The sequence below is a fragment of the Bidens hawaiensis genome, unplaced genomic scaffold (assembly GCF_021521415.1).
Source record: "Bidens hawaiensis isolate Kalapana, Puna unplaced genomic scaffold, B.hawaiensis_p1.1 tig00021038_1, whole genome shotgun sequence".
Classification (NCBI taxonomy): Eukaryota; Viridiplantae; Streptophyta; class Magnoliopsida; order Asterales; family Asteraceae; genus Bidens; species Bidens hawaiensis.
Window position 1 is genome coordinate 253,925 of NW_027493256.1, and position 24,183 is coordinate 278,107.

General features: G+C 34.7%; 1 pseudogene across 1 annotated transcript; it reads left to right on the forward strand.

Annotated features, from left to right (window-relative positions):
- Nucleotides 1–5,102: 5,102 nt before the first annotated feature.
- On the forward strand, nucleotides 5,103–8,293 carry LOC143562598 (tryptophan aminotransferase-related protein 4-like; annotated as a pseudogene). Its single transcript, XR_013140515.1, has 5 exons — nucleotides 5,103–5,460; nucleotides 6,222–6,517; nucleotides 6,610–6,884; nucleotides 6,981–7,268; nucleotides 7,965–8,293. The product of XR_013140515.1 is annotated as a tryptophan aminotransferase-related protein 4-like (transcript).
- The last annotated feature ends 15,890 nt before the right edge of the window (nucleotides 8,294–24,183 follow it).

Sequence of the window (24,183 nt, forward strand, 5' to 3'; positions counted from 1 at the left end):
AGATAAATTTCCTACGAGACAATGGATAATAAAGCTCCCTAGATCGGTCATTTTGGCGGCAGCTTGATTTGGAGGACAGCTGTGCATTCTTAACTTAAGGTGACATGCGAGAACTCCTCTAGCTTCCTTTTGTTGGTCAGCACTTCTTTAAGAAACTTTGCATATTTAGGCATCTGAGCAATGGCTTCGATGAAAGGGATGTTGATGTGGAGTTTCCAAAAACTTCTCGTACTGAGCTTCCAATCTCTCTTGTTTTAGCCGTCTAGGATATGGAATAGGTGGAACATAAGTTCGGACCGGTTCATTAGGTTTTACGGTGCCTGTTGGGATCATTCTTTCCTGCGTTTTATCATGAACTTCTTTTTCCATAACCGGTTCTGAAGTTGGTGAGGCAACAATGATTGTGTCACTTGTTAATGTAACAGTGTTTGTTGTTGCATTTGGGTTTGTTATTGTGTTGCTTAGAAAAGCGTCGAGTGATCTTTTAGACAATTGTCGAGCAATTTTTTCGATTTGAGTTTCTAGATTCTGCAATGATGCTTGTTGGCTTTTTAGGTCAGCTTCATGCTTTAACAATACTCCGCTGATGTCAACGGCTCTTAAGTCGGCCTTCTATTCTGCTTCATTTGTCTTGGTCATGATTTGGGTCAAACATTTATTCAATTCTTGAGTTTTCCAAAAAGTATTTATCATTGTAGTCTAATTGAAAACCATGGTCTTTAGCGGCGACATGTGTCGCCGCTATTGCTCGGTTTTTTTTGTAGTGCATGTTTTTGAGTTGCATGATCATTTCATGTTGAATTGATGGAGTGGTCGTTTATGGTGGTTTATAGGGCTTACAATCTACACAAGTCCATTAAGGGTAATATATTTTTCTCAGTTTTTTATTTATTTTAAATTTGTTGTTAATTGAAGTTAGTGACGAGATTAATGTTGAGTTTTACAAAAAGTATTTATCATTGTAGTGTAATTGAAAACCATGGTGTCGCCGCTATTGCTATTTTTTTTTTTTTTTTTTTTTTTTGTAGTGCATGTTTTTGAGTTGCATGATCATTTCATGTTGAATTGATGGAGTGGTCGTTTATGATGGTTTATAGGGCTTACAATCTACACAAGTCCATTAAGGGTAGTATATTTTTCTCTGTTTTTTATTTATTTTAAATTTGTTGTTAATTGAAATTAATGACGAGATTAATGTTGAGTTTTACAAAAAGTATTTATCATTGTAGTGTAATTGAAAACCATGTGTACTATTCTTAATCCCAATATTTTTTCCTAATCTCTATATTTCTTTTATCTTTAATTTTTTCAATTAAAAAAATAAATTATAGAGCATAAAATTCAGCAGAAATATGGTCTAATGTATTTTTGTCGTTTACAGTATCAAAATTTCAGTAAAATTCTGCAAATTTTGAAAAAAAAAATAATACAAATATTTAAAAGAAATCTAATTCTACTAAAATTTAAAAAATCAAAAAAAAAATCTGCAATAATTTATGAACAAATTATAATTTTCCATTAATATCCCACCACAGGATGAATCAGAATAATTGTCTTTCTAGCAAATCAATACAAATAATACACAAATTAAAGTCTAGCTGTGACCGGTACCAATATCTGATACAAGTTTAAAATAAATTTCAAAATGACTTAACACCCTAATTAGGCATCCATCCTTCTAAACTTAGAAATACATGTACACCAAGGTTAGCATTTTCGCTTCCTCAATGTCCATTCCATTCCATAGTCTTGTTTACAATAGTAATTTGAGATCGACATTGCATTGAAATTACCATTTTGAATCATGCATGTTATTACATTAATCCTATTCATCCTGAATGATACTGCAACAGCAGAGATGATAAAAATGATAATTCAAGTGATAAAATTGAAAATTATAAAACGTTTATTATTATTTCTATGTTTTATCTAATGTGTATGCATTTCTATTTTAGCAAACTACTAACATCACTGAAGAATCTAATATGTGATTTTGAATCCGAAACATATATTACTATTTTTGCTTATTTGTGTAGCAAACTAACATAAACAAACCTGACTATAATCAAAGTAAATGTCATGTGAATCGAACGTCCTCTACGTACACCGAAATCGATGTCTAGCTCAAACCTATCCAAAATCGAACGGATATGGTTGTGCGAACCCATGTAACTGTTTCATGTAACAAACTAAAATCAAATCGAAATCAAAGGGTCGTCTGGTTGTGGTGATAATCATGTCGGAAAAAAAAAGAAACGTTCCAAAATCAAAGGGACACTCTGAAGTTTGGAATCATCTTCATCGATGATGAAAGGTTGCGTTTGATATTGGGAGAGTAACAATGGTTGTGGGAAGCCTGGTATCAATATAGTAAATAATTTTTGCATATATACCTAGATGGAAAAAAACTCAATTAATGTTAGAAGTTAGAAGCTAAAAAGAAACCAATAGATATGCATAGTACTCTTCTCTCCTAGCAAATACCAATTTATATTTTAGAGCATTCTCATCCAACCCCTTATTATATGTGGAAAATGCTTTTAAAATTTAGAGAGTGATTTATGATGTTTTGAGTGAAAAAATTTTTTATTTTAGAAAACACATTAATTTTTCTGTATATTTGAAAAACTATTGTTCACAACCTATAATTGTTTAATATATTTTTAAAATGGTTGTGAGTAAAGGAAAAAAAATGTTAATGATAAAGATATAAAAAAAAGTTATTATTTAATTAAAAATAAGAGAAAAAATATAAAGTATTTTATATTTTATATGGAATTTCGTATTTAGGGATAAATAATATGATGGAAATGCCCTTAATTACCATGATCATTTACCTTTTAGTTATTTATTATTTTTTTGAAAAGTGTCATGATCATTTACTATGTTTATTTTTCTTTTATTTGTTTAAGGTGGGTTGGTTTTATTAATTTCAACTATCAATTTTTAGTCGTTATCGGTCTCAACTAACGTATTGGTTGCTGAAGGTCACATCTTTTAAAGTATTTGTTCTCAATGGTCCAAGACTAACAAAATTCTAACGCCGTTATATGTAGGTCACCAGAAAAACGTTTTTTTGCCGATACACTAACATCTCATCCCGGTAAACTCAACATTTTCGTCTCAAACATATTTGTAACTTTGGATCGGACCTCTGGGCTTTTTTAGTAAAAGCCTTAATTATTGAGGTCTCAAGAACTCTAGAACCATTGTCGAAATCGGGTGGTGGAGCTAAGTAGTGGTGGATGGTTGGCGATGCGTCAGTTGGTGGCTGTGGCAGTGTTCAGGTCGAGTTTACTGACAAAAATTGTGACTTTTCTGGTCAAGTGTTTTTTCAGCTACCTGCATGCACCAACATAAGGATTCTATTAGTTGCGGAGTGTTGGAAACAAAAACGTTAAAAGGTGGAATCCTCATAAGCCAATTCGTTAGTTAAGATGGGCAACAACCAAAAGATGATTGTAGAAATTAATAAAACCTATATTCCTTTTTGAAATTAATAAAACCTATATTCATTTTTGAAAGAAATATCATTAGAAAGTAACAAACTCATTGGAGATATTGTAATATATATAATAGCAACAATACATAACATTACCACGTGGAGTATAATTTAATATAATAGGAACTATATAAAAAATAAACATAGGACATAATTTAATATAATAGCAAAAGTATGTAAAATTGGTCAAGATGAGCAATTTAGCATATGTTAACAATCAAGTGTTTAATATATTGATATAATAGCGACAACATGTAAATTTACATATACGGCATAATTAAATATGAAGATCCTTGTCACTCACATAGTCACATTTATGTATTGTGATACTTCTACTGTTTTTGATGTATATAGTACAAGATGTTAAAGCATCATTATTTGTCCCCGTGTTTTGGCATAGTGATAAGTTTGATACAGTACTCGTATCTGTACTCGTACTCATACCAAAAATCAATAAAAACGGGTACTGATGCACGTACCGAATTTATTGATATGGTACGGAGCCTGTGCCGGTACTGGTCCAAACGGGTATGATACCAACTTTTATACCCCTATGTTTTTTTTTCAAATCACCAATGATGTTGGTATTGGTAAAAGTAACAAAAAAGAGTTAAATCGGCCCAAGTACCGCTACGGATACGAGTACGTATTTGGCTAAATTGGTATAACTACCGGCATTTCTATTACCACATTACTATTACCATAATCAGGGCCGGGTCAACATTCTCGGATACCTAAAACTAACTAAAATGTTGAGTCTTTTTTTCTTTTTCTTTTTTTCATGTATATGACATCAGATAGAGAGAGTATCCAATAATTGTGGAATATGAATTATATGTAGTGATAATGGATACGAGACAATCATCTTTAACTTGTGGCTTATCAATAAGTTAAAACAATCAACTTTAAAAAACCCATGATATATTACCCCTATTTAAGACTGAGGTCTTATAAAATTGGAGGCCTAAAACTGTGGCTTCATTTAGTTTATCCACGAGACGGCGCTTACCACAATCAAAACAAAACATAAATCCAATAAACTATAATCCCAAAGTAAACCATAATAGTTAGTATACTGATAGCTTTGAAACTTCGTAAATCGTAATACGTTCAAAAGATGATACGCTTTGCGGATTTATTTTTGATTTGAAATATGTATAATATTAATAAAACTCTACGTAAACATGTATAAAATATCGAAAGTACTTGAACTGTATTCACACATGTACCTGATTGTACATGTATCGAAAATCAATAAAAATGATTACCGATATCCATAGCAAATAGGTTAAATCGATACAAGTATTAATTGGTACGAATATGAGCATTAATGTATATCCTATTTTGATGCGTGTTGTTCGTTCTTGCTATCTAGGCCATTCATCCGATAATTGATTAAATTACGTTCAGTTGCATTTAATATAATGCAACAATACATAACAATACACGTAGCAGGGCATCATTGAATATAATAAGAAATATACGTAAAAATTGGGTAAGAGAGACGGTTTTGTCTTTAGCCATATTATAGTAATTAATTTTCTAATATTCACACGTTTTTCACATAAGAAGGTAACAAGCCAGTTCTGCTACCTATAAATAGAGGTAATGTTTCCTCATTTCATAGTGCATCTCAAGCAGGAAATACCTAACTGCAGCACTATGAGCAAATCCAAGAACTATGGTTTCTTGATTTCTATAGCAGTCAATATACTATTAATTAGTATAGGTATATATCTGTATGGAGGTGGAGGTCGATGGGCAGACAAGAATCTGCAGTCAACGCCGCCACTTGGATGGACCTCGAAAGCTGCATTGGAGGCGGAGATAGTTGCAGCAAAGTCATGCTCCGGCCATGGTAGAGCTTATGTTGACGGTTCGGGTTGCGAGTGCAATGGCTGTTATGTCGGCGATGATTGCTCAACGCTAGATCCTACTTGTCCTGCAGATGCTCATGGGTGATTTCCTGTTCACTTTAGAACCATTCACTTCTTGCTATTTCAGATCAAAATTGATCTAGGGTTTTCTCGGGTGGACTCTTTTTACCATGCACATTGAAAAATACATGTTTAATTTTTTTTAAGTGAAAATAGGTTTTTTTTTTTGACATATCATGACACGGACGAGATTTTTGACATAATACGGGTAAATGGGTAAGTACTATACCGGTACTGATAGATCATCAACAATAACCGTACTGATATTTCTTTTTAGTGAGACCATAATTACCAAACTAATAAATGTAGAGAGTATGTCACATTAGGTTTGATAAGACACGGCCTCCTAGAATAGATAGGGAGAAAACAGAGAAAAAATGACATCCGATTTATATTGTTGATAGTTGCTGAAAAAAAATTATTGGAAGAAGAGTGATATTGGTCACCGTACCCTAGTTATACTTCTTTTTATAAGGATGTGCTTATTTTCAACTTTTTGAACAACATACACACATCAGTTAAAATGTAACCCTAAATTAACATAATGCTTACTTTTTGAGAAATGAACTTGGTGTGGGATAAACACTGATACGAGGCCACATGCAGTTCAAGGCAAAACAAAGAAGCAAATAATTATGCGTTGATTATTTGATTTTGTTTTGGTTAACGCGTATGTATAAAACTTGTATTTGTTATACAAGGAATATATAGTTAAAATTGATTAAGGGAAAATATGTAACATATTTTTATTCTTAAAGTTGTGACATTTGTGGATGTTGCAGTGGGGATTGTATGTACCTTGAGCCATATTGGATTGAAAATGCAGTAGACACTGCAGTCCTCATATCGGGGGTGGCATCGTATGAGTTACAATTATGCTGACGGCTCTATGATATCCTCGGAGCTCGAATATTACATTCGTGAGCTACATCGCATTGTCGGGAATGCAGTCACTGAAGGACGACGCTTAGTCTTCGGTGTCGGGTCAGCTCAGCTTCTAAGTGGAGCAGTTTATGCTCTTTCCTCTAAAGAAGCATCTATACCATCAAACGTCCTCGCTACCGCACCGTACTATTGGGTAACACGTTAAATAAATATATATTCATTTTCTTTTATATTTTTTAATTTTTGTTTTTTTTTGTTGTTTTTTTGTTTTTTGTCGATTTATAGTTGTTTAGGGATCAAACCTCGTTCTTCGACGCCAAGAATTTTACCTTTAAAGGGAACACAAGCGCATGGCATTCAAACAACACGAATTTGGTTGAATTTGTAACATCACCAAACAATCCTGATGGTGGGTTAAAGGAATCGGTTTTTCATAAGAAGAAGGTAAATGATCATGTCTTTTACTGGCCACAATTTACTCCTATTCCGAAGGCTGCAGATCAAGATATCATGATTTTTAGTCTTTCTAAACTCACGGGTCATGCTGGTTCACGATTTGGGTATGTATAGCCAGTTTTAAGTAGAAAACTATACATGAAGCCTGAAATAAGTACTTACACATTTTGCTTTTACATTGATTATATATATATATATAGGTGGGCAATTGTAAAAGATGATGATGTATATGACAAGTTTTCAACCTTTAACTTCGTGGCTAGTATTGGGGTTTCAAAAGAAACCCAGTTAAGAGCTTTGAAGATTTTGAAAGTAATTGTTAAAGGAGGTGGAACTGGAAGACCGTTTTTTTGAACATGCGGATAATATAATGAGGGATCGTTGGGTAAGATTGACTAAGGTCATCTTAAACTCTACAAGATTTTCAATCCAGGATAGAAAACCTTTGCACTGCACTTTCTTTGACGAAACTAGGCCGCCAAATCCAGGTACATTTATTTCATTTCATTTAACCTTAATGTTCAATTTATTTTGCATTAGAAAGTAAAAAATATGTTTCAAATGCTATGTTTATTATCTCTTGTAAAATTTAAAATAAAAATTTTATGGGAATTCATATATCTATAACATGAACATGTGTTATAGGTATTAAATTAAAATCTGAAAAAACTATATCAACAATTTTTGTAATGGTGTTTAGATAAACAACGTTTACATTCGTATTTAAGAAATACAAAGTTTCGAAAATATGAACGAATGATCAAGTAATTCAACGATCTAGGTGTGTAAATACATGGAACATGCTCGTCTTGTATTTTTTTTATTTAAATTGTTAATTTGTTGTTTTTTGTGTAGACAATTTTCTTAGTTTTACTTTTGGTTCCGTAACATAATACCGACGGAATTCGTGTCAGTTCGGCTACCACAACTCGTGTCTATTCTTAATATTTAAAAGCAAAATCAACATTCGGGTTCAACACGCTAAGTAAATCATCTAGTTAAATCAAAATTAACAAATATAAGTCGTACTAATAAACTTTTAAATATTTATGCGTCTTGTATACACATGTGTAAATTGTATTAAGAAACCAATAAACTAATATTTCATATGTTTCATATATATATATATATATATATATCATGAACAGAGATGCCTATACTAATTTAATAAATAATAATTGTAGCTTTCGCATGGTTAAAATGTAATAGAGAAGAAGATGTTGATTGTCAAGCTGTGCTACAGCAGGAAGGAAATATCAGAGGTCGTCCTGGATCCCTCTTTGATGACTCAACTAGTTATACACGGCTTTCTCTCACCACGCCCGAAGATCAGTTTGACTTGTTTTTGAAACGACTCAAAGAGCTAGTGGATCAAGAAAATGGTTATATCAAGACTGTGAAAAGCTCTAATGGATCACCATTCTACAACAGAAAGGGATTATATCTGTAGGCCTCTTGCATAATTAAGGCTTGTTGGATCAGTGTTTGCAAGATGTGTGAAGTTTGGTATTAAATAAATGAATGTAATAAAATGTGAATGGATGTGTGAAGTTTGATAATAATAAATAAAAGTAACGTCTTTATTTATATTACTTATAGTACGTGTTCCAAGTTTCTAATACCCTAAAGGTCTTTATTTCCGAGTACGTACAACTATTTCCCACATAAAAAGTTGTTTGTTTGTCTTAAACGAGTGCTTTAATTGTTCAGCCAACACTATTGCGGTTGCTTGATTGATAAATCATAGGGGGGGCTATGAGAAAAGCAGAAATAATTTAAGAGAGAAGTATCTGGAATAATTTAGCAACCAACAAAAGGAAAATGATAGAAGAAAAAACCAATTATTTTAGTAACCAACAAAAAAGAAAGAACCCCCACGAAAAGAATAACTCATAAGGAACAAGCAAAACAAAACAAACCTACCCAAACTAATGGAAAGAGACGTTGGGCATATAATATTTTACAAACCAACAAAAGAAAAATAATAAATGAACACTTCAAGTAGAAATGATTTACAGAAACTGAGTTAAACCTAGTTCACACCCGAGAAACCCGCAAGCTAGCTAGCTAGGTGAAGAGGAAGATGAAACACCTAATAAGGAATGAATTATCAGACCAGGGAGACCATGTGTAGTAATAAGTTCCACATCCAGGGGTTATGCGCCACGTGGCGCCCAGTCAGAGTTATGGTTTTGTACAAAAACAGGTTGTAGTCATAACTCTCCACATCCAGGGGTTATGCGCCACGTGGCGCCCAGTCATTTTTACAGTTTTTGTTTTTTTTTTAATTTTTAATAAGAATAATCAAATAACAATAATATTTTATTAAATAAATATTACAAGAAAATAAAAAAAAAAACAATTCGTCGTTGTTGTCGTCGTCGTCGTCTTCGCCCTCTTCGTCGTCGTCTTCGTCGTCGTTTTCATCATATTCGCCATCGTCGTCGTTGTTTTCATCATCGTCTTCATACCCTCGTTTTGATCATCGTTTTTACCAGGCAGGGGCCGATACATCCAAAGATGTTGGACCAAATCCTCCTTTAGTGCGTTATGTATCTCTCTTGACCGCACGGAATCCGAGTTTTCGAGTCGTTGGTCCATACTTGCCGGAGTCCGTGGTGGATCCGGGTCCGGTATGAAAGTTGGACATATTGCTCTTCCCTCGTCCTCGATGATTATGTTATGCATTATGATACACGCATACATAGCACATCTTATTCTTTCTAAAGACCACAGACGACAAGGATTTTTAACATAATGCCATCGTTGTTGAAGAACACCAAAACACCTCTCGATATCCTTTCTCGCAGACTCTTGCACTTTCTTAAAATGCTGTCTTTTTTCATCCATCGGGTCTCTGAATGTTTTAACAATTATCGCGAACTCTGGATATACTCCATCACCCAGATAGTACCCATGATTCGTAGAAGTTATCGTTAGCCCAAAAAGAAGCGACGGGAACGGTCCCAGATATGTAACTCTCCATCACAGGAGACTGCTCTAAGACGGTTATGTCATTGTTGGAACCGGGAACACCAAAGAATGCTGACCAAATCCAAATGTCGTATGAAGCGATCGCTTGAAGGCTGACCGTTGGTCCCTTTTGGTCACCTCGTGTGAATTGACCTCGCCATGCAGTTGGACAATTAGCCCATTCCCAATGCATGCAATCCACACTTCATATCATGCCAGGGAAACCATGCACCCTTGTATGTGCCTCGTAAAGACGTTGTAGATCGTTAACGTTGGGCTCTCTCAGATAATGTGGTCCATATAGTTTAAATATTCCTATATTTTACAAAATTTTTATAAAATAAATGATCACGGTAAATAAGTGATAAACTATTTAAAAAAAACAAGACGTACCATAACAAAAATACTCCAAGGTGTCCCGGGTTGTTTTTTCGGCCATCTTTAAATAATCTTCGTTGATGTCGGTCGTGTTTCCGTAGGCGAGCACGCGCACGGCTGACGTAACCTTCTGAATAGCCGTGAATCCTAGCGTCCCTCGAGCATCAGGCTTTTGCTTAAGTAATCAAACTCACGCTCCAAATCATTGGTGATGTGCATAAATAAATTTTTAGACATCCGAAAACGGCGCCTAAAGGTCTTCGGGTTCTTGTATCTCAGCGTGTCGCAGAAGTAATCCGCCATCAACCGGTTGTTGGCTTCGGCACGATCTCTTTCGATATATGCTCTTGTTGAAACGGGGGGTGGAGAGCTAATCGCACCCGTAACGGAACTCATATACTGTGTCGCGAGCATAATCGCATTCGTAACCGCCTGTTCCTCCTCCACGTCCTCGGCTTGTTGGTCGAGCCCGAAAAACTGTTTATATATAGATGGAGGATCCATATATAGTGAATTTGGTGTAAAGGAATTTTTATAGAGTTGAAAGAGAATTTTTATAAATTTGATGAGTTTTGATAGGGAATGAAATGGTTTAATATATAGGAAATAATTTTTTTTTAATTATCCAATGGTCAAATGGTTTTAAAAAAAACGGTCAATTTTTTATACAACGCACACAAAATGGAAATCAACATAACGCAGGGGGGGCGGTGTACCCCCCGCGTTTTGCTTCACAACGCTAGGGCCAAAGCCACCACTACGGGTGGTCTGATGAAACACCCAATAAGGAATGACTCCAGTACGCAGTAGTGAATTACGACCACATCATCAGACCTTCCATTTTCGTGTAGCAGCGATGCCCACCACTGAATTGTAATCCTATCAAGGTGGAAAGAAGCCAAATGAACCTAGTCCCCTTCCCCTAGGACCACTGTCTGGAAATCAAAATGTTTCTTGGCTTGACATATCCATCTTCACCACTACACAGTGAAATATGGAGTTTCAAATAGGGCTATGGATGGGAATTGGCGGAGAGGCACCGTCTACTTTTGATTCTTTGTGCAACACTTGAACCCGCTATTTTCGCTCAACACTTTCGTTGGCATCAACAAGCGAAGCAGTCTTTAAAAGAAACAAGGATTGTTTCATTTAGTATTCCAAGTGAAGCTATCTGCTTTCCTTCGTTCATGCATGCTTTCGCTCGACATGAAATTTTTGCTTGGCCTTGTACTTTTGATTTAGTCTTGATAATGTTGTACTTTCTTTTGATATGCATCCGGATCAATTTATGACCTTACAATCTTCTCTAGGCCGACGCTACAAAACCTTTTAAGATCTTCAATCTAAGCAACTTTGGCATCCGGATATGGCGTTCTATTGATCTCACCTTTTTATGGCATCCTCTAGCCTTTGAACTTTAGATAGTTAATATGTTTCGATTGTATGGAATCAGTTTTGAAGGAATAATCTACCTTGATAGAAAGATCAATCACAAGTATTTTAAAAACATAAAAACCTAAACATAATAAACAAACATATTTTTGTATTTTTTTTCTAATTTTTAGAAATTTTATTGAAAATACTTTATATGAGACTAGTAGTATACCCGCGCGATGCTACGGTGATAACAATATGTTTAAACAGATTTTTAGTAACATCCTATTAAACATATGGCACGATACAGTTTTATTCAAAAAATGAATGTTGTTTTTTGCACGTTACAATTGCTATACGAATCATAAAAACCAAGTTTTCTACGATCGAAACTCATTTTACTGAGCATTTTGACCTAAACCAAATCTATTATAGTAGTCACGGTTATTTAGGGAGTCTTTTGAAACTTTCATGCACAACTAAAGATTTAATGTTCACCCATAGGAAAAATTGTTATTTTCTTTAAATCATCAAAATTCGTTTTACATATAATTATTATGATGCAAACCAAAACCTTTTTATTTTTAAAATGAGTCGAACTCATTATGCTTATAACATGCTTTAACAAGAAAGTTGACAGTTTATTTTTAATGTCTCAAACTCATTTTACTTATTACTCATCTTAATCAGAACAAAACTTTATTTTTTTATAATTACCTAAACCCATTTGGCTTACATGCCATTATAACTCGTACACATTTTAACATATCAAAGTCCTCGATCGTTAACCCGAAAAAATAAAAGTATTTAAAAATGATCGAAACTCATTTTGCTGGGCATTTTGACCTGAACCAAATCTACTATGTTAGTCGCGGTTATTCAGGAGTCTTTTGAAACCTTCATAAACGACCAAAGATTTAATGTCCACCCAGAGCCAAAATCAATATTTTTTTAAATGACCTGGATTCATTTTGCATATAATTGTTTTGACGCAAATCAAAACCATTTTTTTTAAAATGTCTCGAATTCATTATGCTTATAACATGTTTTAACCAAAACCAAAATTGACAAAAAAATTTTCTTAAATGACTCAAACTCAATTTACTTATTGTATATTTTGGCCTAAACAATATTTTAAACTTTTTTTATATAATGACTTAAACTTATTTGGCTTACATCTAGTTATAACTCAAAGGCGTTTTGAAGCGTCAAAGTCCTCAATCATTGACCCGAAACAATAAAAGTATTTTAAAGAAAATGATTAAAACTCATTTTGATGGCATTTTGACTTGAAACAAACTTGATATATTTTTATAAATGACACGAAATCATTTGGTTAAAGGTTTATAACATGCGCACCAATATAATACTTTGGAACGTAGACAAAATAAACACGTTGTAATTGTATGTTCGAAATCTTTTAGAACGTATTATATTCAAAGATATAAATGAAAAACAAAGAATATATATATATATATATATATATATATATATATGATTATATGGGTAAACTTAAGGGGATGGAAGAGTAATTATTAATTAAATTTACAAAAATTAAACATAGTTGAAGGTTTAAATTTGTAATTATATTTTAGGTAAATAACTGTATATTTGAGTTGTACTCTTATGCTTAATTGACTTGTACATTATAATCAACATCTCAGAATAAAACAAAATTTACATTGATACGTCAACAAAAATAAGAATATTGCAATGGTAGGTTCGTTTTTGTTTAAAACACAATATATTAAAGGATATTGAAGAAATAAAGTTTTTTAATGAATTTGTCAATTAAATGGGTAAAGATAGAGGGTTTATGTGTAACTACTTTAGAAATTTACAAAGTTGTATTAAAGTTGAGGGATTATTTTTGTAACTATTTTCTAAAGTAGACATTGTTAACCGTACATGATGTCAAAAATACAATATTGCCCTCAAATTTTAAAAATTATATGCATTAGGTATTGCATTTTATGCATGAGTGATTGTACCTCTTAAAATTTAAGAGGTCATTCACTCATGCTTTATATATAGTATAGATTATACTAGAGTAATACCCTTGATCGATCACATTTCAATTTTGAACTTTCAACACAAGATAATAACAATTGTCGATAAAATTTGCCTACGTTAAACCTGTGCACAATTGTTTCTATGAATTTCTTTGTGAGAGTTAACGCAATTTTAATATAGTTAAATGGACCCCACACTCAAATTATAGCAATTGGTCTCAAAATTGTACAAGGAAGCTTTTCCAACCACATGGTTTCACAATCGATCGTGTACCATGATTAAAAAGAAAATCTTGACATCGCGAATATATTGAAAAAAACATAAGCATAGATCCATTAATGTAAGGCCTGTCTTGGTATTAGTCTTTCGTATTTGTATGTAGTTTCGTTTATATTTCGAGTTTATTTACTTATGTATGTTAGGGCCTGAGGCCTTACGTATTTGAAGCCCATTGGGCTTTTATTAATGAAAGAAGAGTATGGAATACACACACGTTATATTGTGTGTGTATAAGATACATAACCTTTTGCCATTTCACATTCTAACCTACAAACTCTCTCTCCCTCTCTCTTCTAACTTTCGGCCAACCTTAACACCACCACAAGATCCGAGATCTCGGTCCTAGCTAGTTGTTTCCGCCAACTAGTTGAGAGGTTGATCCAAGACAACTAGTACTTAGTTTGTTTGTTGTTTGATCCGGTTACGGGACCTACAATTGGTATCAGAGCTTTCGGGCTCTACTAGTTGTAGATCTTGGGTCACAACCTTGGATTTTGGTCTTGTGTGTGTGAAAAGACGGATTTTCAAGAAAATAAGTGGGTTCGGGTTCATGTGTTCTTCAAAATGTTCAAGAAAATAAGTTTGTTCAAGTTCAAAGTCTTCAAAAGTGTGTTAAAGTTTGTGTGAAAAGTTTGATAATATGGTGTTTAAATCTTCAAGTTTTGGTGTTGGAATAGTGCATGTATTATTTAAGTGAAAATCTCCAAAGATATGATAAAAGTTGTGTCATACATGCAAATGGAATGTTTGTAAAAGGTGACAAGAAAGTGAGTTGGTGAATTTCCAAAAATACTACTATTTGAATACATTTATAGGTTTCAAAGTTTCAAGGCCCAAGTATTCGAACATCATTCGAATACAAGTGGCATCATTCGAATACAAGTGTCAAATCGTATACAAGCTCAATTCGCACACAAACCAATTCGAATACAGTGTTCGAATACCATTGTAGATCTTATTTGCACAAGGCATTTGTATTCTAATCTTTCTCTATTCGAATCAGAAAGTATTAGAATACAAGTTAGTTATTCGAATACAAAGTTGTATTCGAATACAATTGTTTATCTGAAACCATTCGAATACAATTATACATCATTCGAATACTTTTACCTTGTTAAATTTGGTTGCATTCTAAACTCTATTCAAATACAATTCAAGCATTCGAATACCCATTTATTTCGAATACATTTGACTTGGGGCGATTTTCTGATTTGAGTACTTTATTCCATTCAAATACATCATTTGAATACTTTAGACTTGTGTTTTTAATCAGATTCTGTTCAAGTTGTTAAGCAATGGCAAATCCTATTTCTAACACTGGTGCTAGTAATGAAGCCATAAAGTATGTGATGTTTGAGAACGAGGCTGGAACAACGACTAAGCCTCCAAAGCTGTTGAAGTGGGATTGTGAATTTAATGAGTTTAAATGGAGATTTCAAAACTATCTCAAGAACATTGATTACAATCTTCTTGGACCCTTTGAACAAGGACAGCATCGTCCTATGACCACTTATACTGATAGTGAGGTTCCTAAAGCAGTTGCAGATTATGATGACGATGATAGAAGAATGCTTGCTGAAGATCAAAAAGCTTTTGGTGTCATAACCGTATGCCTTTCACGGGAAATTGCATTGACATTGAGAGACTACACCACTGCTAAGACTCTCTGGGATGCCTTAGTAAACAAGTTTGAGGCAACTTGGAAATGAGAAACAGCCGGAAAGGGATGTTGATGGGAGGGTTGACAAGCTTCTCAACTCTCTCCCTTACTCCTGGAGCAGCAGTGCATAACCATCAGAAGAACATCAAATCTTCAAGTTATCAATTTATCTGATATGCCCTCAGTTATCAAATCTTTTGTAATGGACGAGAAGTTGAGGATGAATAATCATAATAGTTCTCTCTCAAAGGCTGGCATGACAACTGGAACAAATGTGAGCACAACATTCCTAAGCCAAGCCAATAATACTGCTCATAATCCAAGCTCAACCTTCAAGACAGCTGGTGTGTCTCAAGCTTCATCAAGTTCAAACTCAAGTTCATTCCAAAATGATGTTGATAAAGCTGTAGCACAAGCACTAAAGGCTCATGGGATCAAATCTACACCAAGCACTCCAGCTTACTCTGCTTCACAAACCCTCTGTAGCGATAACTCCAATGTGGCTTTGTTTCATTCCTTTATGGCAAGTCATGAGTAGCTATTGCAAGGAAAGCTACTTCCTCCTTCTTTTGAACAAGGAGATCTTCCCGAGATCAACAAATATGATCTCAAGAAAATGGACATCAAGTAACAGATAGCCATGGCCGTTTATCGAGCTGCCAACTTTATGATGAAGTACGGGAAGAACAGTTTCAAAGATGATGGGAAGAATCTTGGGTTTGAGAAGGACAAACTTTGTTGCTAAAACTGTGGGGAGCCTAGTCACTTTGCCCATGAATGCACTAATCCACCGATGGCCGTGGGAGACATCAAGATCACGAAGATGTCGGACAATGACAGTGCTAAAAGGCCTAGGAAGAGAATCATCCCAAACTACTTCTCGAAGACAAGGGTCCCAAGCATCAATCAAGGAAGTGGATCAAAAGGTAATTTCGAGTCGAGTTCAAAGGCAATGATTACACGAAATGCTGAATCAACTGCACCTGATTGGGAAGAGGATCAATTTGATTAGCTAAAGAATCCTCTAAACTTTTCTGGGATGGCCTTCACCAATCAAGCTAGAACCTCTTCAAGCAACACTGATGGGATTCCTACACCTGCCTCACTCGTTCCCGAGGTACACAAAATTTGCACACAAGATTGTATTGATAAAGTTCTTCATTATAGAAATCAAAATGCTAAAATTTTAGAACAAATACGTAGCATTAAATGTCATAATGAGGATCTTAAAAAGGCTGCAAAGATTTATGCTACTAGGATTAACACTCATGGTAATGATATGACAAAACTTAGGGAAAAGGTTACTATTGCCACAAATTTAGCTAACCGTTATGACAGACACGTAGTTGAGCTAAACGATAAAATTGTCAAAATAGAACTTGAGTTAACCCAAAGAAATATTACCATAGAAAACTTTGAGTTAGCTTCTGAAAAGCTGAACAAATTAATTGGGGCACAAATGGAGTTAAGAATAAAGATTGGATTAGGCTATAATAGTTCTGCTGTTCAACCGCTTTTTAATAATAACTATAATCATCTTCCTCACTTTAGTTTTAACTCTCCACTGGGGAAGAAATGGTCTATGGTATTGGTCATGTGCCCATATCAAAGACATTTGTTCCTGTTGATCCCAAGACTGTTAATCCAGCTGTTTCTTCAGTTAATCTTAATAGTAGTTCATCTTCTATAGCATGTTGTGTAGAAGAAAATGGGTGTGTGGAAACAAACAAGGGTTGTGGAGATAAGAAATTACTTTTTGATTCATCTATCATCAACCCTGTCTGTAATAATATTGATTCCAAAACCATTTTGGTCAATGATGTATTTGATGAGAGTGTTCATGTTGGCACTTCACTTGAGAATGAAAATGATGTTTCCACTTCTGATAGTGACTGTGAAACTGTTTTTGATGAGATGCAAGAAAATGTATCTGTGAATACAAATGTACCTAGCTGTTCGTCAAGCAATTGTAAAGTTGAGGAAACCAAAGTACATGAAAATTGTTTTGAAAAGGAAAAGGCAAGTACATCCGGTAAATATATCCCACCTCATAGAAAAAACTTTTATCAATCCACTAATCAAATTTATCAACCTCAACTGTACAATCAATTTGACAATAGCTACTATGGTTATTATTCGCAAGATTATGTCAATTATTTATCTTCAAATGTTTTTGATGATAGGGGTTATAGACCTGACAACTTGTTTGTTCCTGTTCAACCATCACCTTATTCACCACAACCCATGTATTATAATTCTAAAAATTTCTATAGGGAAGACAGAAGAAGACTTTTTTTTGTGTGTGTAACCCATCTCACCTTGCAAGACACTGCAAGAACTGGCATAAGATCAAAAGAGAAACAAACAGTCAGTTTAATCAATTCCGTTCTAGAGCTAAACCAAGCTCAAAAACTGATCAACCTGACAATTCTGCCAGTGAAATGGATGTGAGATCCAGAAATAAAAAGAATGATAAACCTCCTTACTAGATAACCAAGAAGGAGAGAGAAAAAAGGAATTCGAAGACTGAAATGTCTAACGATTCATCAAAAAGAAAGCAGAAAAGAAATCCAAAGATCGAAAAATCTGAGGATTTTGTTTTGAAACCTTGAAGAAGTCTCGAAAATCTTTTAAAAACGGGAAACCTACACGTGCATGGAGTCCTAGAGACTGTTCTTCTGATTCTGACACGTCCCAAAACTTCATAAATAAAGATGAGAAAATGACATTTGACAACCTTGTGGTTGACCCTCCTGAGAAAACTAAGTCTCGGGAACCTGTATCTAATTAATCTATTAGTGTGTGTAGGGTCAGCCAAGACATTCTGTAAATAGTATTTGGTACTTGGATAGTGGTTGTACTGACACATGATAGGAGACGAATCCTTGCTATTTGATATTAAACCGTTCAATGGTAGATACGTTTCTTTTGCTGGTGATATGGGTGGGAACATTACTAACCAGGGTAGAGTGTCGAATGAAATCCTGACGTTTGATGACGTCAACTTGGTGGAACAATTGAACCACAACTTGCTCAGCGTCTCACAGATCTGCGACAGACAGTACTCACACTGTTCACTGAGAATGAATGCTTGATTCTCAAATCAGGATTTAATGTCCCAAAAGAATGGATATTGATGCGTACTCCGAGGCATAAGGATGCTTATATAATAGACATGAATAGTTCATATTCGCGTAAGATCGCTTCATGTTTATTATCTAAGGCATCGAAGAACGACTCATCTCTATGGCATCGTCGTCTCGGTCATGTTAATTTTAAAAATCTAAAAAAGTTGGTTAAAGGGGAACATGTGAGGGGATTGCCTGTTAAATCTTTCTCTTGCATCGAAAAATGTCTTTCATGCTCTAAATGCAAGCAACACAAGCTCCCTCACAAACCTAAAATGATTAATTCCATAGATTCCATTCTTTAGTTGTTACATATGGATTTGTTTGGTCCTATTACTCTTATGGAAATCGGCCGAAAATCCCATTGTCTTGTGAATACTGATGCCTTTTCCCGTTTTAGTTGGACATTCCTTTTAGGTCATAAGGATGAAACCGCACAATTCTTGATCAAGTTCATTACTATGGTGGAGAGACAGACGAACAAGAAGGTGAAGTGTATTCGAAGCGACAACGGAACTGAGTTCTACAACAGATCTGTAGATGACTTATGTAGTTCAAATGTAATAGAACGTCATTTCAGTGCACCTTATACTCCTCAATAAAATGGAGTTGCTGATAGACGAAACAGAATGCTAATTGAAGCTGCTAGATCAATACTGTCAGATTCCAAACTTCATCTGTTCTTTTGGGGTGAGGCCATCAGCGCGGCCTGCTTCATTCAAAACTTTGTGCTTATCAACAAGCGTCTGAAAACTCCGTATGAATTCTACTACAAAACGAAGCCGCTAGTCAACTATTTCAAAACCTTTGGATGTCCTTGCACCTTACTCCATACTGGTGCTCAACATGATCCCAAATTTGCTAAAAAGGATGATGAGTGTTATTTTGTTGGGTATGCATCCAATAAAACCACTTTTCGAGTCTACAACAAGAAAACCAAGCTGATTTTGGAATCCTATAACGTTGACTGGAAAGAGCTGAATGCTACCGACGCTCGCACGCGACCAAATTGGTTGTTTGACTATGATTGTTAGTTCAATCAGTTTCGAGGCATGTCTATTCCACATCTTGCTAGTACTCAAGTTCCGTCTTCATCACAAGAACCTTTGTTGATGTAAACACTGATTAACAATTTGTCTGAGGTGGATTTGTCTATTATGCCTGCACCACCCGTTGTTCCACCTCCTCCTTGTGTTGATAATCAAGCTGTTAACAATCCTGCTCCTCTAGCCGCTTCTCAAGCTGCACCTCAAGCTACTATGTCAACGGATATGGTTGAAGTAGAAGATGTGTCTGACACAGATTTAGATGATTCCTTCAAGTCTGCTGACAATGTGGAACAACATCAGAGTGCACCTGTAGCAGATGTTCAAGTAGCTCCTAGTGTGGTAGAATCTGTTGCCACACCTCCGTCTGCTGATGAAACTGTCCAAGTAGCTACTCCTGCTGAAGAACCTGCTACAGGTGATTCCGATCACACTGCTTCGACTCCAATCAACACCATTGTTGTTCCTTATGGTGAGGATCTTTGGGAAGAACCGATTAATCAAGAGAATTGAGTTGATCAACCAGACTCTGTTCTATCAACTGCTGATGTTCTTGTATGTGCTCCTCGTATCTTCCATCCCATTGATAATCTCACTACAAATCTTCAATTCTAACCGGTCACCATTGTCGAAGACATTCCTCAGTTGCCTATTCATCGACTTCATCCAATGGAAAACATCATCGGTTCTCCATCTGTCGGTATCCAAACAAGAAGTAAATCTGATACAATTAACAAATGTCTGTTTGCTTGTTTTATTTCACAGGTTGTACCGAAGGACTACATGATGGACCTAAGGTAAAACTCGTGGTTTGAAACGATGCAAGAAGAATTGTTACAATTTAAGAAACTTCAAGTTGGGAGACTAGTTAAGATGCTGCCGAACAAGAAACCGATTGGGACCAAATGGGTGTACAGAAACAAAAAGGATGACAAAGGGGTTATTATAATAAATAAGGCAAGATTAGTGGTGCAAGGTTTCTCTCAGCGTGAAGGCCTTGATTACGATGAAACTTATGCACCAGTGGCTATGTTGGAGGCAATTCGTCTTTTTCTATCCTATGCCTAGTACTTGAATTTCAAGGTCTATCAAATGGACGTGAAGACTGCCTTCTTGTATGGGAAAGTTAAAGAGGAGATATATGTAATGCAACCTCCAGGTTTTGAGGATTCTAATCATCCAAACCATGTTTACCGTCTTGACAAAGCTCTGTATGGCCTGCACCAAGCACCTCGTGCATGGTACACAACACTAGCAAAAAACTTGCTTAAAAATGGCTAATGAAGAGGTGTTATCGATCAAACACTCTTCATCAAGAAGGTAAATGCTGATCAGATCCTAGTCCAAGTGTATGTTGACGATATAATCTTTGGACTACTTCTGATAAACTGTGTAGAGAGTTCGTTGAGGTCATGCAGAATCGGTTTGAGATGAGTTCTTTGGGGGGAAATGAGTTTCTTTTTGGGTCTTCAAGTAGAGAAAAAGGACGACGGGATTTTGATTCATCAAGAAAAATATGTTCGAGACATCGTCCAGAAATTTGGATTTAAATACTTAACTCCATTTCTCACTCCGATCGCTACCCGACTTGTGCTTGCTCCAGATCCATCGGAGGTTCCTGTCGTTCAACATCTTTACAGATCTATGATCGGCTCCCTGATGTATCTCACTGCCAGCAGGCCAGACATTGTGTTCCCTGTCTGTTAGTGTGCCATATATCAGAGTAATCCAAAAGAGTCCCACTAAATTGCTGTAAAGTGCATCTTCTGGTATATTAAGGAAAGCCCTGTTTAGGTCTTTGGTATCCCAAGGACTCCCCTATGGTATTGCATTCTTACACGATAGTGATTATGAGGGATGCAATCTTGATCGAAAGTCAACATCGGGTGGATGTCAATTCCTGGGTGACAGATTAATCTCCTGGCAATGCAAGAAACAAGTCACCTTGTCCACCTCCACCACTGAAGCAGAATACATAGCTACCTTCGCTTGCTTCTCTCAAGTCATATGGATCCAACAGCAGCCGTTGGATTACGGTTTGAATTTCTTTAACACCCCGATTAAGTGTGACAATGAGGCAGCTGTGTGTATTGTTAAAAACCCGGCCCAGCACTCTAAGACAAAGCATATAGACATCCGAATGCATTTTATTCGTGATTCTTATGACCGGAAGCTTGTCACAAAAGAACGGGTCGATACTAATGACAACTTTGTAGACATGTTTACTAAAGCCTTTGATCGTGCCCGATTTTTGTTTCTCGTTGATCACTCGGCATGATCTCTTTTGTACAAAATTGAGGTTTTGTTTATTTTTTTATTTTATTTTCTTTATTTTATTAAATTTTTACCTTATTTTCTAAATCTTAATTTTAATTTTTTATTTTAGTTTTAAATTTTTTTCTTCTAATTTTAAATTTTGTTTTATCTTATTTATTTTAAATTTCTAGATTAAAATTTTATTTTATTTTAAATTTTATTCTTGACATTTCTATCTTTTTGTATATAAAATTATAAATATTTTTCAAATATGTCACAATTTTAGAGGGAGAAAATGAGTTAAGTTTAACTCACCAAAAAGATTTTACTTTACGTTAAGAAAATCAGAAAAAGATCTAAAAGTATATTCTCTTGCTTAGAGGGAGCTCCTACATAGAGGGAGTTGGATAATTAAAATATTAGAAAATTTTGAGAAATCGATCCGACCTTTGGAAAATGATAAGAAATTGTCTTTAGTGATCCTAGCACATGAAAAAAGTATATCAAAAGCCAATAAGATAATTTCTTAATGTGTAGATAGGCTTGACAAATGAGTAAGTATCATAGTGATATAAATTTAAATACTCGCCTATGGTAGTGGTTACACTCTTATGAAGCTGTTGCCGACTCCAAATAAGTCATATCAATGAATGCAAAAATCTTAATAGTCAGTCATACACGAGCTCGTTAGTGATTGATCACAATGAAAACTTATTTCTTGCTTTGGTTTCAAATATTGAAAAAATATCAAAAATTATTGAAAAAGAGAAAAACTGCAAAATAATCAAAAGTATTCAAACAAAATCAACAACAAAAATGTTGATAATTTATCAAACAAAAAGGGGGCATATTAGAACTACGTGACGTGGGACAAACAAGTAAGACCTAAACACTTTATATGAAGGCTTGTAAGTCCGGATGGCATGTAAGTCCATGGTTCAACCTTTATATTGTTTGAAAGAAAATTTTTGCAAAAAGTCTCTATAAGATCAAAATGTTTTGATCAATCATTAGGGGGTCAGAGTCAATTCGGGGTGATACTGATGAACAAAAACTATGCCCAAGGTATGATGGAGTTTGTAACATGTTGGATTAACTGGGGACCACACAAGTATTGTGCCGAACTAATACCATAACGTATTATGGTGAAATCAAAATACTTGTTAAGTTTAAAGTGGACCAACATATCTACAATCAACTTTGGGTTCTTGGCATAATAATTTCCGAATAGAAATGTGATCTAGGACGCTATAGACAATATGATTCCATGTTGTGATCTTTCTCAATAAAAGCAAGTATCCATCAAATTTTGTAAATTAATTAATATATTATTAATTTCTTCTTTACTTCACTTTCAATTCTTTAGCTAATTTTTTATAAGTTTTTATTTTTATTTTAATTTACATGTTAGAACTAGTTTTATATTGTACTTTCTTTAATTTTATTTTTATCTTATTTTTATTTTTTTCTTTATTTCTATTTTTATTTTTATTCTTTAATTTTTGTGTTTGTTTTCAATTTTGTTGTTATTTTAAACCTATTTTGTTAAAATTTTATTTTACTTTAACCTTATTTTTATTTCAAGTGTTTAGTTAAGCCGGGTCAATGTTTACAACATGGTCCTCGAAACAAAGTTCGTTAAGCCTTGACCTGAAAAAATTTTATCATGTATATATTTAAAGTGCTTGGATTCGGTGGGTAAATATTTTGCGGGTTTAAAACTGAAAATACATCCAAAGTTTAGGGGTCGAGAGAGTAAGTTCGTTTAAAGACTTGAGATGTTTTGACCCTATCGCGAGATAGGCTGACAATATATATAGGTTACTCAAAATATTCTTTAGTCCCATTCACACAATTCTATCTTATCCACTTTCTTCTCTCTCTCTTTTCTTCCAAAACATCCGCTACTACAATCCATAAACCCTAATCGGAACCTTTTATTCACTATCAATACACAAATATGCCCATTTATTGCTCTTAATCATCTTTCTAACATGAACAACTTCCCCGTGGTAAAGATTTATGGCCTTAACTTATGTTGTTTGGTCTCCGGGGATGAAGAACAGTACCTTACGGACTGTTCTTGACCCGATTAGTGTTCTTAACGATGTTTTTCATGATTATTGCTGTGTGTTTATGATTGTCGATGTCATAAGTTGTATGTGCGTGAAATTAATTGAGGTTTTATACTTAGTTGTAAAGGTTTTCAAATTTCTTTAGGGTTTTGGTTATGTCGAGTTCTTATGAACCCATATTTTGTTTGCTTTTGTTCATACTTACCCAGATCTTCATGTGA